The 19,719-nt window shown below is 41.9% G+C and overlaps 1 protein-coding gene across 3 annotated transcripts in view; it reads right to left on the reverse strand.

Annotated features, from left to right (window-relative positions):
• Positions 1–19,719, reverse strand: part of LOC116444642 (ankyrin-2-like) — a 278,123-nt gene that overhangs the window by 242,012 nt on the left and 16,392 nt on the right. The window contains exon 1 of one of the 3 annotated variants that reach the window (XM_032110209.1): positions 14,588–14,729. The exons of 1 other annotated variant lie outside the window; for it this stretch is intronic. The gene's annotated coding sequence lies outside the window, so the exon portion shown is untranslated. Of the gene's footprint in view, positions 1–14,418; positions 14,544–14,587; positions 14,730–19,719 lie in introns of those variants that run through there. One more of the 3 variants, XM_032110208.1, reaches the window with a different exon arrangement.

The raw sequence follows: 19,719 nt of genomic DNA on the forward strand, positions 1-19,719 counted from the left end.
GATACCTTCTGTGCTCTACCCCTACACAATTTCATTTCCAGAATAATAAGCACCACCTAATATCTGGTCACATTCAGCAATCAACCTGCAAAAAATCATTTACAATAGATGACTGTTCCCAAACTGCACTGACAATCCTCCAAAATATTCTTAGGACTTCAAATTCCTTACAAGTCATAACAAAGCGTGTACCTCTCCTAGCTAATGTCAGAGACCATGCTAAAAAAACCCCAACAAACAACAAACCATTAAAAGAAAGAAAGTCTTCATCACTTTACATAGCCACTAAGACAATATTTTATACTCTTTGTATTCTTTTGGATGATTGAGCTTTTCCAGAAGATTTACACACATAACTTAAGCTCAGAAGGAAAAGAATGAAGCCATATATGCAAAATCTCAAATCAGAGGCTTGCAGCATTTCCAACCCCCAACAGTGAGTGAAAAAACAGCAGCTCCACCTTAGGAGCTTTGCTGATTTACATCAACCTAATACAGTCTTACAGTGAAGTCGTGCCTTGCAAAGAGGATGCTGGTGCAAGAGGAAGGAGCCCCACAATTACAGTGATTTAGGAAGTCATACTGGGGTTCTGACCTGCTAGAAACTGGGATGGAGACGGAGGACTAGAAATACAACTCCTCGTAAAAATTAGATTGTGAGGCAAAACTTATAAAAACAAGGCACCTCGACGAGAGAATATCTTTTGTGAAGGTTACCTCATCCTCTCACGTGAAGATTCAAAGCTTTCCATCTGCACCAGAGGGAGAGCAGGAAACAAAATACTCTTAGTTACCAAGAGAACGGACCCTGGCAATGTTGTCTCAATACTCCCTTGCATTAGAGTTTACATCCACTCAAGGTCTGATTAAGCAGCTGCCAAAGGTCAGAGAAAGAGGCGCCTGCATTTCGTGTAGAGTGTGCTGCTATAGCCGGTTCTCTGGCATGGCCGGACCTCAGCCTGGGGTTTGGCATTCCTATATTGAAAGCTGCCTGCAGTACATTAATGAATTGGAGTTCAGCCTTGCATGAAGTGTTTCAACATTCTCTCCAACTGTGCTAAAGGAATTTCCCATTTGCTTTTTTCCGCTAATTAGGGAGCCACTGGGACACAACAGGGCCTTCTGAGACATGCGGCAGGCCCTCAAGTTCTGCTGAGTCAGGAGAGGGGAGGGATATTTTGATCCACTTGGAAGACAACCTTCAACTTCCCAAACGAGGCTGCAAGCAGGACAGTAACTCCAAATGTTAGATAAGATTTACGACCTACAGGCACCAATATCCATCTAGACTTATTTAGTCCTTAGTTCAGGAGATAAGGCAGCAACAGGAGCTGCTGAATGTACAGATTTTTAAAGACTTAACTCATTTCAGTAGATACCTGCGCTGCCCAGCATACATTTTTTATGGACACGTCTGCAAGGCAGAACGCAATACCTGAAGCAACTGCTCAAAAGTGACCTGCAGAAAACACATATCTAAAAACATGTCAATAAAGCCTCGATACAGCACTCTGCCATCTCACTGCACCTGCAGACTGCTCTGCTTCTGAACCCAGGCCCACCAAAACAATGCTCACATTTATAATGCAACAGGCTCAGCAGTTCTTACATGTTAATTCTTGATTTTGAACTGGAGATGCTGAATTTTAAGAGATATCAGAACTGCTTCAGAAATGCCTTGTCATTTACTGTATCCTGAAGAGACAGAAAATCACTTAAGAGCTGGTATTTTTTAACCTAACTTCAAAACTGTGGAAAACAGATGCTGTATTCTCCTAGGACACTCCATCCGTGGTATGCTTTATTTGCATCCAAGGAAAACACCTGCTGTGCTTCAGGTTGTTCGGTGCCACATGTCTCTGATTTCTGCTGTGCAGCAGGTGAGTCAGAAGATCAGCAGCACAGGCCTGAGGGTGTGATGCTCCTGCCACTGTAACCTCCCCCCTGGACTATCTCCTGCTGTCTTTCACTGCCTGCTGAAGCAGGTGAAACCTCTCACCCCTCTTCAGCAAACATTCTCCTGCCAGCAGAGGCAGCCCCTCCTGCACCACTGTTCCTGGCAGTACTGTTTTCATCAAGCAGCATTAAATAAAATTCATTTCAATGCCTTCAGATTGCCATCCAGTCTAATTTTCCATTTAATTTAGTTTTACGCTAGCAACAACAACAATAATATACATTATAACCAAGATTTAAACATAGTTTCTCTGTTGGTTTGCACTGCTGATCTGTAAGTTAAAATGTTACATTTTAACTTACAGATCAGCATTTACATTTACATGTTACATTTTATCTGAATATTAAGACATGGAACTAAAAACTGGTCAATGAAATTAGCACTGCAAATTTTTACATAACATACAGAATATTAATACAAACAATTTTAACTGGGATTAATTTTCATGGTTTGGTTGCCTGAACTGGTATTTGAACAGTAGGCTTCACTTCTGCTACAGTACTAAACAATATAAGCCTCATTTTCAACTTGATAAAATTTTTTAACTATCTTACATTATGAATGGCCTTTTATGCTTCTGAAAACGTGGGTTTTTTCTAGAAGACAATAGTGGTCAGCCTAGTGTAGAGAAAAACTGAAGCTGAATTTCCTCCAGATGTTACCAGTAAATCGGGCTCAATACCCAAAAACACAGTAGGCTCCCCTCTAAACACCTGCCAGCAAGACATGAACTGAGACATGGGATGGGAGAAGCAATGAGAGCAGGACTATCTTCAGTAAGGTAATAACTGCTGCAACCACATCTCTCCTTCGCATACAGGAAGCATTTTATTTCCCTCCTGTCCATAATATGTATATATTTGCAGTCAGGTCAGGTTTTATAGAATTTCAGAAGCCTCTTCAGAGTGGAGGCCAAAAACCCAGGGCTAGACCCTGGGGAATCTCAGAGAAAAGTGATGTGAGGGGAGACTGAAAGCAAAGATGGCAAAAGAGGCCAGGTAGTAACAACAGTACTGGGCCAAAGGCAGCCAAGAAGGAATAAAGTTGCAATGTTTTATTTCCCTTGAAAAACAGAAACCAGAAGCAGTTCCTGCTAAGTCACCAGCTGTACCAACCTCACCCAGGCATGCACATCTCCAAACTCACTTGCATCAAGTGTTTTACTTTCCACTCCTCCTCTCCCAAAAATACACCATTTACTTCACACTCTCAAAATCTTTCAAGTACCCATGCAGAACAAATCTAAAAGAATCTCCTCTTAAACTAACATTAACACTGCAGACAAAAATACAACTGAGAACACATAATTTCAGAACAGCTTTTAAAAAATGAGAACGGAGGATACTCCTCTACAACACAGTCTCCATTTTCCCAATATTTATTCTTCAGTTCTCTTTACATATTTTTTTCAGCACTGTGAAAACAACTGGGACTTTGAAGCACAACTGCTTTCCATAGTGTTTCAGAAATTTAATTTCTGATCTGTATTGGCAGAGAAACCTGCCCAAATAATCAAATCTCATCTTTCTCCGTTGAAAAAAAAAAAATAAAAAAAAAAGATTGTATGTCTGTCTCATCAGACACATCTTTCTTTAAATTCCTTGTTTTCTTAAACACAATATTAATTTTAATTTAAAAGAAACAATTTCTCTTTGTTAACTAACTCCTCATAACCAGAAAGGAAGGAACACCTTATGAGAGAGTCATTCCCAAGTCCTGAGCATCTTCCTCATTCTGATCCCCAAAACCTGATTGATTCCAGCAAGCAATAAAAGCACACAACAGAGAGCCCAATCTTACCCAACACGTGCAAAGTTCACAAGTATTTGTGTGCCCCTCTCAAGGACACAAGGCAACAAAATAAGGAAGCCTTAATTCCAGAAGAGAGTCCTGAGAGAATGAGCAAAAAAAGTTTCCATTCTATCCCAGGAGATCAACAACTCTCGGTCTTCTACATCTTAAACTAATGCCCCAATCCCAGGTTACAGAAATCAAGGGGTTAAATAATAAGTCACCATGTTTCCTGCTTTTTCACTAAATTAAACCAAGTATCTCATCTGAATTTCACAGATATTAGTATAACTCTTCTATTCACTATAATATAGTCCTTGCAATGTTTTAATTAATTTTACTCTTTAAAATGCATGAAAATTTCACATCACCTTTAAATATTTATTGACAGTTTCGATGAATATTTCATGCTGATTTTAAAGAATAGAGAGCTTCTCCATAACATTTGTTACTACAAAATAGCAATTCTACACTCTCAGATATGCTCTCAGTACAACGAAAAGGAATTTTTTATCTTGTTCAAAGCAAGCTATAAACACTGGCTACTGCAGACAAATAAAAACATCAAGGATGAGTTTTTTCAAAGCTACTTAAGTGATTAGGGAGCCCACACAGCTCCCATTTAAATAAGCAGTAATTGCATGTCTGAATCTTTTGAGCAATTTTGAATATTTCATTGGTCTATGAAAGATTTTCCCAGTTAAGAGTAGCAAGTTGTGAGTAATTAATTTAAAACATATTACCTGTGATGTACAATGAAGAGAATTCTCATAGCAAAAGTGAGTATTTTAAGATGCTAAAATTGACCACAAAAGCTCTACAAACATAGGAGCACAATAAAATTCAAAACCAACTGCCTCGTTCCTGCATAATACCTGTCTTCCCGTTCAACTTACCATTTTTCTACTTTTTTTTTTTTTTTAAGGTCTTTTAAAGCTGCTGGAGATGCAACAGAGTAAGAGCACTGTGGTGGGTCAGACTGACTTAAGGAAGTTGGGGCCATAAACAGCTGAGACAGTAAAGGCAAGGCAGGTGCAATTGCTTTCCCTGATGGTGAAACAATCAGCACAGCCAGTGTAGGTTGCTTACACACAAATAGCCTTGTATATTGAAAAAATCCACCTGTTGGAATATTTAATTTAAAACAATATTTCCTATTGCCATAGAAGGTTCTAAATATTTGTACTTTTAGGAGCCAGATGCACGAAGAGCCAGACAACAGGCACTTTAAAAAAAGTTACATAAGAAACCAGCCGGACAAAAAAAAAAAAAAAAAAAAAAAAACCAGTTAAAACTGTAAGAGCAGCTTAGCACATATAGAAACCAAGGCATTCATGTGCAAAATGCCTTGCAAATATATTGCCCCTTCACAAAACTTTGTCAGCCAGCAGCAAAACCTTTGCATCAGGTGGTAGAGATTCCAGACTTCAGTGGTTTCCATGCTAATTCTGCCTGAAGAAATATGAAAACAGGAGCTAAAATCTTCTAGCTAATGCAGAATACTGAGAGCTTGCTTTTTCTTTGTTCTCAGTAAAGGCTAAAAATTGTCCTATATTGAGATATTCTTATATTTTGTAGTCATAAAGTGGGTAAAAAGGCAAATGACAAGCACCCAAATAGAGAGGTGCAAGTAAGCACAGCAAACTATGATTCTTTTCAGAGAATTAACACTGTGGTTAAAACAAAGCACTTGAATATGCTGTGCCACAGTCATTATTACCAACATGCTCATTAGCATTAAATTAACGTGGACATGAAATATCAGGATGTAAATTAACAGCAGATGATGCTGTGAAATCATAAGAAATTACTGTTATTTGTCAGTAATTCAACCAACAAAAACAAATTCTGTTTATCACATGTAAACTCCAATACTGTGTTACAATGTATTGGTTTTTAACTAAAATCAACTAGCAAAAACAAAAAAAGTTACAATTTCACACTCACCTTCTATTAGGTACTGCTTGTGTTGGACACTAATTACATCCATGATCAAATCCAGGCAGCAATTTAATCAGAATACTGGACTCTGTTTTACAGAAGTAATTCCAATTTTCAGCAGAAACTATTCAAAATTATTTTCAATTAGATATTTGCTCTTTTCCCCAAAGACCCGAACTGTAACATTTTCCAAGTTTTTTAAGGTTTCATTTTAGCATTCTCTACCAAAGTGACCACAATATTATGATCAAAAACACATTTGCAATAATTATGCCCTAAATAGTTTGCAGCACATCCATAAATTGACTTACACTGCAGAGGTCGGATATTTCATGGTAACTTAAAATTCAGCATATCCTTCTCATCCATGGCAGGGTATTTCATGACATGAAGCCTGTACTGCATTCAGGAGCCATCCCAACACCCACACCAAGTGCTCAGTCAGAGCAGGCAGGTGGCAATAATTAGAAGGAAGATAAGCTGAGGTGACACAGCAACGAGAGCACATCAATTACTGCCTGTCACTCGGACCGGGGAGCCTCTCAGAAGATGGACTGACACCATTGTGCCATTCCCTATGATATTCAGCTTTTCTCTCCTTCATTTCCTCAAAATGGAAGGTCACCACAATACCATGACATTTTTTAATACAAGTGAATTTTTTATAAATATTCACTGTATACACAATGCAAATTAATGTTTGGCTACCTCTCTCAGGCTGCACACTGTACACAGAATACTGCCGTGATTTCCAAAAAGTAGGTCACATGACAGTAGTAGGCATGAACACTTCTGTTTGAGGAAGAGAGAGGTGATTCCATAAACATTTGATAAGATTTGGTTTGGCAAAAAAACCATGAACTATGTATATAGAGACTGCTAGCAAAGTTTACCAACAGGAGATAAGGGAAAGGGGGCAAGAAGAGAATAAGGAATGTAATACATAATAAACGTGTATAATAAAGAGAATACCTCTGCATCTTGCAGCTCCATATACATACACAACGATTTTAATATAAATAAGTATATAATTTTATACAAATATATAAATGTTTATTATGTTTCCAATATAATTTTAGATATTGATATTTATCATATGCACACAAATGTAGCTAAGTGTATGTCTCCATCTTGAGAAGTAAGTACAGACACTGTAGTTTAACTCCTTAGGGGTAAGAGCAAATACAGTCCCAAGCACCTGCCTAGTGCTGAGTTACCAGCAAGAAGTTAAAACCAAAGAAATCCAAATTTTGAAACCTTGAAAATTCTCACAGAGTAAGTTTGTCATCCCTGCCCTCTCCCTGCTGACCATCCTACAAGTAAGCAAAGAACTCAAGTCACCTATGATCCAGCTGGTTTACAAGTAAGTAATGCTTGAAGTCACTGTTAACATGTTTCTACACCATCTTGTTTTCCATAGGATTTTATAATCCAATCTCCAAATGTATTTTTGCCTTTAAAAAAAGCAAAGCAAAATTAAACTCAGGCTTTAGACAACCAGTCAAACTACCTATATAACTACATGATTACAAAAAATCCAACCCAATCTGATGGATACATGTCATGCAGTCTGTAAAACTTGGAGCCATCCTTCCTCCTAGTGATGCTGGAGCAGCTAAGGCTCAAGGTAGAGGACAGCAAGATGAGAGGTTTCCAGCCACAGGACACCAAACAGGGGACTAGCCAGATACTAAAATCCTTTAGACAGCAACTGTGCACAGGCATAATCAAGTTTTGCTTCCATAAAATAGATGGAGGTCAAGAGAATCACAGCTAAGAGATTCTTCCTTGCCTTTCATCCTGGACTTCAAAAACTTGCTTTTAAATCCAGACAGCCATTGAAAATGGCTGATTTTCAAGCAAACTCAATTAGTGGAAAATGCTCTGACCACCATTAGAGCAGATGGTTGGTGCAGTCACTAATCTAACACAGAAAGCTTCACCATCCTTTTTTGCACATCTTCCTCTTCCCATCAGAGGGGCCATAAGTATACATCTCCTCTTGACTGTTTTATCCTCCAATAACACTTTTATACCGAATATAATTGCTTGTGTTAATTGGCAGTGCAAAAACTCCCCATAAACAGTAGATTAAGCCTGAGAAATGACTGAGAAATGAAAAGAGCCCATAATGCTATGTTGGCTTCAGTGCAAATTCAATGTGTTCAAAACCATTTTTATTTGCTACTCAATGACCATTCTCTTAGGATGACAAGAAGAGGCAAGGAACAGGAGGAAGACCCTGAAAGCCATTCCAGGCTTGCACACGCTTCTCTGCTGGACACCCCTCAGCCCCTCATACCCAGTGTGCTTTGTGCTGGGCTGAGAGCAGGAGGCTTGCAGGTAGTTTAAGAGGGGATCGCTCATACTCTCCCTCACAGTACAGCGCTGTATAGAAATCAAGTAGAAAAGACAGGATGTTTTCATATCCCTTGGGACAAACAGAGCCATCTCCTGCAATGGCATACACTGTGTAATAAGAATTCCAGTACCTGCAGCTCTGTATTATTAGTGAGTCATTTCAAAGATTGGAAATAGGAACCTTTTAAGTGCTCGCACACCATCACCCAATATTATTACGGAACACTGACAGCTCAACACTGCTCATCTCCCAGGAAAAAAACCCTCTTTTTTCAAAATTAAACCAATAATTTCTTCTATAGTACCTAACAATTTTGTTGCATCCATGTGTGCACTCCATCTACTGCCTTTCAATCAATCATTCAAAACCTATTTGACAGAGAAAGAAAAGAAGAAAAGACAGATGAAATGCTTTATCTTGCTAAACAATATATAGGCAAGAACCTCATGTGCCAACCGTAGGAAGCCGATGAGTGCGTGACACCTGAGAGTGGTGAGCACCCAGGGCAAGAGAAGAGGCAAGGAGGCCAGTGAAGGTGACTCACTGAAACAAGTCTCACCAAGAAGTATTTTGATTAGTGGATTTAACTGTATTGACAAAAATTTCTGCTGAATAAATGCAGCATGTTGATGAAATCTGAGAAGCATCCTGGAATGCATCCCAAGCACCACCTTCCTTTGCAGGTACACATCCTACTCCGGTCCCTGCGGCGCGGTGTCAGCACGGTTCCACCCCGCACACTTCACTCCCACAGGTCACAGTGAGGCAGCACATGGAACATCCAGCACGGCGCTGGAGAATTCTACAGAGGCAGGCAAGAGGCAGCAGCTGCCTGCAGAGTGCCGGGCTCCACACCGCTGTATGGTTTGGTCTCTGTGAACATCAAAGCAGATCCATGGAGTAAAGCGTGGTATGAAACGAGCCCACCTGCTCTGCTGGCCAGGGCGCTGACGTGCAAATCAGAGCTCTCTCCAAATGCATGCAATTAAGATTTTAAGTCACCATCATTATTTAAAATGACTGAGAAATTAAAAGAGCCCATAATGCCATGTTTGCTTCAGCTCAAAGCTTAACATTGATTTCTCCGCTTACAAACAAACTCTTGAATCAATTCAACTTCTTAAAAATTGATAAATACTCATTTCTAGTAGTCATCAACTTTCTGTTCAATAAACAAATAGAAATTGAAGCTCTAATGAATGGGTGCTTCCTGTTTAACATCAAAACCATGCTAAAAACTGCACTTTCTGTACAAGGTACAATATGTAAAATTTCTTTCAGCTAATTTTGTAGTTTTCCTCTAGGTAGATTATAATTGTAAAGCCACAACTGATTTATTTTAAGTCATCTGCATGTGTTAAAACCTCACAACTGCACTACATCTTTTCCCAGAAAAACAAACAAACAGCATTAGGTTTTCCCTCCGCAGCTTCAAATACCAGATGGGAAAATACCTAGTTCTTTATGCAAGCGAAAAATATATGCTGCCATCAATGAGCTCAAGAACTAGAACACAACTATAGGACTGCTACAACCTCAAACCTGCACTTAGCCACAAAATAAAAATCCCGATAGAGTTAAACTATTGTTAACAGTCAGTGGTGAATCAGTGCACTGTAGGTCAAAATAAACCCAAGGGATCATTATCTTTGGCTCAACACATGAGAAATGTCTTTACATTCAAAATAGTCATCTCAACAAACAGTTTTCAAGACTCTGGAATATTGTAGAAAACATTTAAAATTAACCACCTTTTTTCAAAATAATTATATATGTTGCTTGTTTTAAAAAGTTCTCCCTCCCTTACTTTCCAAAAGGAATTTTCAGAGTGAGCTAAGAGGTGGCGAGTTAAAATTGCTATTTTGCTGATGTAGGTACATGTGTATGTGTAAATTTCTTAAATATAAATACACATTTTTAGAACTTATTTGCTTCTTCGCTCCAAACCTTGTTGGGGAAAAACGGAAAATGAAAGCCTCTGTCAGGAAAAAACAGAAGAGCAGGGGAGGATGAAGACATTCTAAAATAAGTTGAAATGGAGTTTTAGAACCAACTAGAAATCATTTTCAGGCCAGTAGTTCAATAAGAAAAGACTTGGTCAGCCTAAAACGAAGCAAATGATCTGAGTGTCTTTGGAATTTAACCCGTGGGCCCAGACCAAAGCCAATGAAACAGCGCAGGAAGGTGGACAAGTAACAGCTTTCAGCTTCCAGTTTCACCGCAAAGGTTGAAGAGGGGATGGAGAAGAAATGGGAAGGCAAAAGGATGTGTCCAGAGGGAGAACGCTGAAAGCATAACTAGCCAAGCAAAAACATGAAGCATGAAATAACACATTTCCGATACTCTTTCAAAAAGAGCCTATAAAAAAATAAAACTAATTCTGGACAATAGTGACAGCAGACTCGTCTGAAAGGAGACACAGTTCATGCCTATCATAAGCGGAAGACGCCAAAGAGCCGGTGCTGTTGAGGAAGCTGGGGGAGCCTTGACATTGTGCACTCCCTGGGCTGGAATTCGCTTCGGAGGCCAGGCAGTCAGACAGACCCACACCCATCCCACCTCCTGCTCAAAATGCCCACTCCAAGTGTGAGGTTTCCCTCTGCAGCAGCCCACGATCAACAAGGCTGAGCTTTGTGACTGAGTGGGAATACATGCTGAAAAGCAATGGATAAAATAAAAAAGCAAGAGAAACATATTTACGTGACCAATATGCATTTTTTTATGATTACATAATAGGAAAAAATATCCTTAACAGTCTGTGACCAACAGCTGTACATCACCACCCATTTAGGAGGCCTAATGGAACTAAAGCTGCTGCACCAGAGTTTAAGAACTTTCTGTTCTGGGTAGTTAACCAGCCTCGATGAAGCTGTTCTATGGAACACAAATATTTGGCTTCCAAGAAGACAGATATCCCACACATCCACACTATCTTGTTGGTTTATTCTAATAAAGGGCTCAGGTTATGAAGCTTAAAATGTAACTTTGTATATATGTGTTAGTTTGAATTATCAAAGTTTACATAATTCAAGATACCCAGACTCTCCACTTGGTCAAACACTACCAACAAATGGGACTTAACTACTTTCAGGAGTTAAATCTTCCAAACTTAAATATGCAAATAATTTTGGATTACAATAGCAGCAGTTGCCAGAGGAGAGGTTTCCATGTCATTATCCCCAGCACATGGGAATTACATATTTAAGTCCTCATCAGAGTCTGCATTATCTTGTCATTGTTAACACACAGCAAGCTTCCATGTTGTTTAACAACTGGAACAGTCTCGGAATACTAGGTCGGAATTGACGATGAACAAAGGCTCTTCTCAAAGTCGCCTCAAATCAATGGTCAGGGTTTATAAGCAAAATTAAAACATAGGCATGTAAGCATATTATAGTGTGAAGCACATAGACAGGCTTACAAATCCAGGTATTGTATAATTATGTACAAGGCATGCACTGTTCAGATGTGCTGTTTGATACTGTATTTAGATTTATATGACCCCCCACACACACACACAAATGGATCTAACTCAATTATCTTCACACACCATGTGAAAAAGGAGGAGGTACCACTAACCCTACTTTACCAAAACACTTAATGACTTGCCCCAGGTCATGCAGGAAATCTGTGGTGGTGAAGCAGGGAATGGTTCTCCTGGGATCTCTGAAATCCCAACTCAATATTCCGGCCACACTGCCACCCGTCCTCAGCCGTACTTAATACGACTAAATTACCGATGGCAACAAATAGCAGAATCTGACTTTCAGATGAGCTGATTTGTACAATGAGTCAATCCATAACTTTTGTCTCCTCCAGACACTTAGATCGATGGGCTGTATGCCCAGCACGTTATAATAACCCTGAAAAGCTTTTGGCTCAGCCTGCAAACACATTAGCATTAACTTAAATCTGCTGCTTTGTTTACTATATGAGATATCTGCTTGTGCTCTATGCCCAAGTGATACCAATTAAAGAGACCCAAATACAGAGCTCACAGAGCAGCACAAGACTAAAGCTACCCATGAACATAAAATTTACTAAACTTTAAATGGTACTTATTCCTCCAAAGCATTATGGTCTGACAGTCACATTTTTCTTTTCCAGTCATGGACTTGTCATGATTTACATTCAGAACTTACCCCAAAAAGCGATTCAGAAAGCCCTAGAAACTGGCTCCCCTCCCACTGCTTCTGAAATGGATTAACAGTGACTCCAGCCTTGGATCTGCATGACTACAAATTACAGTGAAGCCACCCTTGATTTAAGCTGTTGGAGAGCACAACAGGGAAATCACCAAAAATTCTGCTCTTTCAGCTCTTTAAACCCATTCATTACAGAGTCTACAAGGCCACACAGGTACCAGAGTAAATCACTCTGTGGGAGACAACATCACCCAGTAACAAGAGGCTTTTCTTTTTTCCTCAGAGGTACAAACGTAGCAGAGCCAGGAGGGGTCTAATTACTCTCAGAACACCCAAGCAGCATTGGAAGTGGTAATTTATTGACCATATCAGTGGAGCTTAGTGCACAGGATGAAAAGACAAGTAAAGGATTGTATCCGGACCGCTGAAATGCCCACAGCTTGCCAGGGTAGGCAAACCAATGCAAGCCAACGAAGCAATCTGGCAAAACCATAAACCAGACTTATAATAAAACCATACTTGGCTTTTACTGGGCTTTAGCAAAATAAGAGGAAGGTAAGACTTGAATTTTAGTTTTAAACATTTAGAAATGAGTTTGGGAATGGGTACCTAGACAGCCTCCTGAAATCCAGAGTCCCTAATTACCCAGATGGGCAGCTAGGGAGCCGATCCAAAAATCTATCCAGGTCAGCAGGGTGGTTTTCATCAATCGCAGTGGCCACCGGATCACGCCCAGGAATACCAGTGCTGACCTGACTAGTACTGGCTTGGCCTCTAACTCAAGCAATAACCACCATCGAATGCCAACCTCTGCGCAGCTCTGCCCTTTTGTAAGCACAGGGAGTGGAAATAACAATGATATACAATGCACCAAAGTCAAACAGAATAGCAAAAGAATTCATTAAAATGTGTTTTCTTGCTGTTCTATACCAGCCCACTCTTCCATCTTGTGCTACCAAAAAAAGTAAAGGTTTCTGAGTGAAAAGTGCAACAGATTCACGAACATTTTCCAGTAGCTACCACATCCTACTCTCCAGTAACACCTCCACAAAGCTCAAGCCCATTTTGCAGAAAAATGAGAGAAGCAAACAGCAACAGGGGAAATTCACAGACACAACCCCATCCATGTAAAGTCACTCATGGCAGCTTAAGTATGTTCTCAGAATGGACTTTCCCTCTTCACGCTACCAAAAACAAAAACAGAGTGAAATAACTAAGACTAAAATGGGAAAGATCAATTAACATCTCTGGTATCTCCTTTTTTTCCTCACCTGTATGAAAAGATAGGAAGCTAGGAGCAAAAGCAAAGGTTAAATCAATCTGTCTTTTGAAGAGGTGACACGCCCAAGGGCCTTAGTCAAGTCTCCATCCTTGGCTCCTGCACAGTCAGAATCTGTGCACTGCTGCCAGTGGAGCCTGGAAATCGTTTGGTGGAGCACTAGACATGAACAGCCTCTACATTCAGCTGTTTAGTATCAGAAATGTTAACTTGCATTGCTTGGTTATATCACGAGGAAAATTAAATAGGAAACGAGCATTTAACATGCATGTCTGATACTCAGGCTTCTCAAGGAGAAAGAAAGGGAAGGGAGAAAACCTCGGGAACTGAGGACATTTTGCTTCCCCTGAGCCCTCATTCATTCAAAGAGAAGAATCAGAAACCCTGACAATATCGTCTAGCAATTCCCTCCCATCACGTAGAAGGGAAAATTTTTCTGGACAGCTCTTTACAGAGGATACAGAAAAAATTGACAAATCTCCCTCTGCCTCTTCCCACTTGGCATGATGATCTGTTTCACCCAAGGACTGCAGAAAGGCAGAGTTTGTAGAGCTGAGGCAAGCCCCCCTTCCGTGCAGCTATTCCACAGATGTAGCAAGAACACCTGTGCCTACCAACCCTACACGGCTATGAGACGGCATAGAAAATTCTCTCTGCACCCAGCAACAAGAATGGGGGCTCCTACCCGATCCCTTCATCTGCCTGACGCGTTACTTTGGCAGAAGGAAGACTTCCTGCTTCTGCTGGAAAAAATAAATTTCTATTATCCCTGCCAGTTACTTACATTTTAATAATTCCTTACACAGGACAAGCTCCGCAGTTGCCATTGGCAAATACCAACGGGAAAAAGAAAAACCACAAAACCCCACCACCCAAGCCACAGCCACGAAACACGACACCCGTGCACGGGCTCCCGGATGGACAGGGACCCCGGGTAACTTACTGACGGGTGTATTCCTTCCTCAGCGCCGGCTTCCCGCAAGCCGCCAGCCACAGCGCCGGTGCTGCCGCAAGCCGCGGGCGCTGCCAGCCGCCCCCCGCCTGTGACAGCGCCGAGCAGGGAGCCCTCCCTCTCCCCTCCCTCCTCTCCCGGTATGTCCAAGCTTGCTCACGCCAGATCTGGAACACGAGCACGCAGGACGGCACGGAGCCCGCTGCTGCCCCCGCCGGGCGGTGGGGACAGGCGGGACCCCCGCCCACTCGCGGACAGCGGCGGGGCGGAGGCTCCCAGCCCGCCGTGACACCCGTGGAGGCGGCCTCGGCCCCGCACCGCCCCTCTGCCGGTTCCCCCTCTGTAATCCGCGTCCGTAGCGGGGAGGGAGGAACCTGCGTGGGCACCCTCCAGGCTCGGCTCTCACGAGGGGCGGATAGAGGAACCACAGCCTCTGACAGACTACGCGCACACACCGCTGTGTTTCGTGCCGCCACTCCCCTCTTCCCGCAGCAACGGACAGAGGGTACCTCTGGGACAGAGGCTGGCGAGTTATGGATAAGCCAAGCACAGGAGCTGTGCTGGGAGCCGGGAAAAGGGGGAAACTAAGCAAAGCAGCTGCTTCCAAACAGCTTTGCTGAGCCACGACGAGGCCAGCAAATGCTGCTAGTTTTGTCTAGAGACGTCTAATTTTGCTTTACTGCTGCATTATGATATACTTCTAAGACTACAGCTATGCTAAAATAATCATGGAATCACAGAACAGCTTGGGTTGGAAGGGATCTTACAGATTATCTCCTTCCAACCCCCCTGCCATGGGCAAGGACACCTGCCACTAGACTAGGTTTCCCCAAGCCCTATCCAACCTGACCTTGGACACTTCCAGGGATGAGGCAGCCACAGCTTCTCTGGGCGACCTGGTCCTTCTCTGGCCCCAATCAGGGCCTCACCACCCTCACAGCCAAGAATTTCTTCCTAATATCCAATCTAACCCTGCCCTCTGCACGGTCATTCCATGCCCTTATGACAAGTCTCTCTCCAGCTCTCTCGGAGCCCACTGAGGTACTGGAAGGTCTCCCCAGAGCATTCTCTTCTCCAGGCTGAAATGACCTGTTTGAGGTACAAAGCTGGAGTGAGAAATTAAGTATTAGCCAGTACTCCAAGGAACATCCAAAGGCAAAACCCTGGAAGAGGAGAGGCTAAGAGAACGAGGGATAGAAGGAAAGGCATGTCATGGGACAGGGCTGGCAGAGAGAAAACAGCATGTCACCACCTCCAGTGAGACACAGCACAACACAGACCCCTGGTTCAACAGCTCCACATCACTTTGCTCCACATGCTGGCTCATGTGGTCTGAGGAGACGTTCACCTGCATGGGCTGTGCAAAGCACAGAACACAGTGGCACTCAGAAAATACCATCTGGTTCAAAGATGACAGGTAACATCTCATTCTTCTTCTATGGCACCATCACTTTGGCATAGAATGGACAAAGTGTGGTGCTTTGCAAATTTTAGAGTTTCCTCAGTGCAACGACAGGAACTTACAGTAAAGGGCACCAAGTATTTTCCACAGCTGGGCACTTTTCCAAAAAAACCCTCAACAATTAAGCATACAAAATCTTGTAGTGCAAGCACGTGGACATTGAAGCCAGAATTGTTTCAGCCACATAAGGTTTGATAAATTTAGTATGAAAATATTAACCCACACATCAAGAAGAAACACAAAATACCCTCTGGTGTGCTGCAAAAATCAGGAGATTAGAGCAAGGGTTAAAGGGAACAGGAAGTATGAAGAAATGCAAAAACAGAAAGAAGCTGTACACATTAGCTCTTGTCAATGCTGACCGGAACCAACACTGAGAAAGACCTAACAGCTCTCAATACCGCCATTAAAACTGTAAATGAGGTTTAAAAAAAATAAGAATCTAACCTATCTTAACAGATCTCTTTCTGTACATACCCTCCCCCCTCCAAATTAATTACGTTATGCTTCCACATCACTGACGTAAAATGACTATGTGACCTACAACATCATTCTGAGACCAAAGCAAGCTCTGGTACTGTGTGTGCAGCCTGATGACGCAGGACAATCTGAATCCTGCAGCACCAAACATGCACCAAGTGCAACATGAAGAAGTCAGGAACAAAGAAAGCTAGGAAATTGCTGCACTGAAATATGTGGCATGAAACATTCATTTATTTTTCCCCATTCCTCCTTGTCTCATTTTCCAGATACATCTAAGTTGTTTCATTCATAGCAAATGGAATCAATAATGCTTTTAGCTCCAAGTGCATAAAGAGTTCAGCATAATACTGCACCCACTTCCAACCTAACCCCTTCTGGAATTACACAAGAACAAATCCCAAATGTAAAAGAAATTCTGAAGCAGGCCCAGCACAGCCATAGAAGAGGGTTTTTTAATAAGTAAATACACATACATACACATGCACGGGAGCTTTGGGAAGATGGGGAAAACAGCAGTATTTCAATGCTGCTTAGTGAATTGGGTGTCAAAGCAGCTCTTAGGGGGAGCAGGTCATTTCACTAATTAAAGCTGTTCTTCCATGTTTCATTTCCTGACATTTGAGCAGTCCGGTTGCCTTGCCGTGGGCAGAATGGAACATGCCACTGAGCTCAAGCCAAAGGCTGATCACTTGTGACTCAGCTCAAATTAAAATACACAAATAAAAAGCTAAACCAACAGGTTACTATCCAAACATGCATCCATATCCACTGAGCTTCAGAATGTCTTGCCCAACATGGAGTTAAGTTACCTTTCTCACATCACAACTTAACAAAAAGAAGTGACCAAAACAACCTCCCATCAACCAGCAGAGCAAGTAGTTTTCTCCTGCTAGGAATGTTTCAATGGTTTCACCATTAAATACGTTTTCTGCACAGTAACAGGCTACTAAAGAAAAAGAAAAACATTCTCTCCAGCATCAATCCCTTCAGAACTAAGCTGACAAAGGCCAGATGTGAGCAGAGCCCTTCATGCGCTGTCTCCTAAACCACTAAAGGAAGGACAATCATCACCTTCCGGGCAGAGCAAGCCACAGAGCAGCAGTTGCCAAATGCAATTAGCCCAGGCCTACAGGACAGCTTTGGACTACTGGAGATCAGAGCCTCATGTGTTTCAAAGGCAACGTGGTTGGTTTGGGATTTTTGAAGTTCCATTCTCCATGACAGTTACTTCATGAAGGTAACAGCAACAGATCCCTCCCAAAAGGAACTGCTCCTGAAGGGATGGATCAGAAATTTTATAGAAGCAGATCCATATTCTTCCCAGGGGAGTCTCCACCTGCAGAGAGGGCAGGATAATATCTACTCACATATTCGGGTCTCCACCTTATCTATCCACCACTAACCCCAAACCAAATCCCACAGAGCCATTTGACCAAGCAATGGGAAAAGCAAAGAAAAGCAAAGAAAAAGGATGGTGCTTCCAAAACCTAGGGGTTTTAAATGGAAACCCATCAGGAGATCTCACATGGCCAAATTAGCAAGCAAAGGATGCTGAGGAGTAATTTTTTTTGCTTCAAAGGGTAGCTTCAAACAATTGTTCTACATGCTTCCCATTTTTCTTTACTGTTGTTTGCCTTCCCTTTCCTTCCCCTCAAAGCCTTACTGGTAAGAGAATCTAACTTCATTTACAGAGTTGGCAAAAGGAAGTTCTCTGGTATTTTTTCATTTCCAGCATTATGTCTTCCTAATTAAATTTCTATGCATCTCTGTTCAGTGTTAGGGCCACAAGCTAAGGAGGGTGTCTCCTGCAGTTCAGCCACCAGCATGAGCCAAACTAAGGCTTTTTCCAAAGCTCACAGCAGGAACAAACAGCTTTCCAACAAACCTAACCATTCCCTGGGGAGCTGGAACCACAACAGGTAGCTTCCATCAGCATTCCCAGAGATGATCACACTGTAATCCTTACACAAACGTGGATCCACAGGCTGGATCTATTCTACAGTATCCAGCAAAACTCAGATTCCGATTTTTTCCCCCCAGGACAAACTGTAGTCTTATCACATCAATTCATCCTACAGCCTGTGGAAATCAGAGCTACAACGTTCACTCACTGAGATGAAAAAATTTGCTATAAAGCACAAACTTGGAAAAATCACATTTTTGCTAATTGAGTCCAACTCTTCCTCAGGCTTTCACCTACCCCCAAGAGATGCTTACTATCTTCTGGGATTAAACTCACTCCAGAAGCCTTTGGAGTGTGCCAAGAGTTACTTACCCTTACACATAGGCCATTCCCAAACCAAATTTATTAAGAATACTTTTCCCACTGCACCTGAAGGCTGGCTGGGAGACTGTGTGTGAAGGAAAATGAGCAAAGCCTGAAGAGCAAGATGCTGGCAGGAGGCAGTGTGAACAGGGAGGATTTTTATAGTGTCTCCTTTTTTCACTTGAAAATAAAAAGAGTTCTCAGTATTGAGATCCACCCCCTTAGCCTACAGATGAATCTGTACTTTGAAACAAAAGCTTCTTGTTAAACAGCAACAATTAAAAACAAAAACACCCCTAGCACACTATATATTTTAATGGAACCATCCTTGACATGCAATATGAAGGCAGATTCGTTTCCTGTCAGCCTGACTCAGTCTAATGGACTCGGAGGCTGCAGTTTTTCCACTCCTCTTAATGACTTGTTGCAATGGAGATGAGTGCTCTGTGTACAGCAATGCCATCTTCTGGCACAGTTCCTGTGAGAAAGGCCGCTTGCTGAATACCACTAAAAGAAAGCTCCTGTTTTGGGAAAACAGAAACTCAGACTCCACAATAAATCTTGAATATTTCCCCTCTCCACTGCACTTGCTGTTGGGCTCTAATTGTTCAAGGGTGTAGAGAGAAGCAGTGGGAACACACACAGTGTGCTGCTGTAGGAGCAAACTCGCTCAAGTGTCTCCTAAAGGCGTGCCAAGTACAGCACTGAGAGTGAGCATTCACAAGCTGAAGACAGGGATGAGTTCAAAGCCCACGGATGGAGGAGTCTGGCAGGAAGGGCAAGTAGTTACCCAGAGCCAACTTTGCATATCCCTGGGAAAATCAGCAAACATTTCACACATCTGACTTATTTACTTTTTGTATCCCCAGACAGAGAATCAATATTAAGCAACAGCAAAGATTGAAAACACGTGCTATTTACATGGAGGAAATAAACATGGGCTGGCAATTCATAACTTCCTCACCATTCTCACTTGGCCTATGGAGGTGTAGCAGGACAGGCTTAGGATAAAGATATCTCACTAAACCCAACACCTCTGCTCTTTTTTTCCTCCCAAAAAATTTGCAAGGTTCATGCTACG

The sequence above is a fragment of the Corvus moneduloides genome, chromosome 5 (genome assembly GCF_009650955.1).
Source record: "Corvus moneduloides isolate bCorMon1 chromosome 5, bCorMon1.pri, whole genome shotgun sequence".
NCBI classification, from domain to species: domain Eukaryota; kingdom Metazoa; phylum Chordata; class Aves; order Passeriformes; family Corvidae; genus Corvus; species Corvus moneduloides.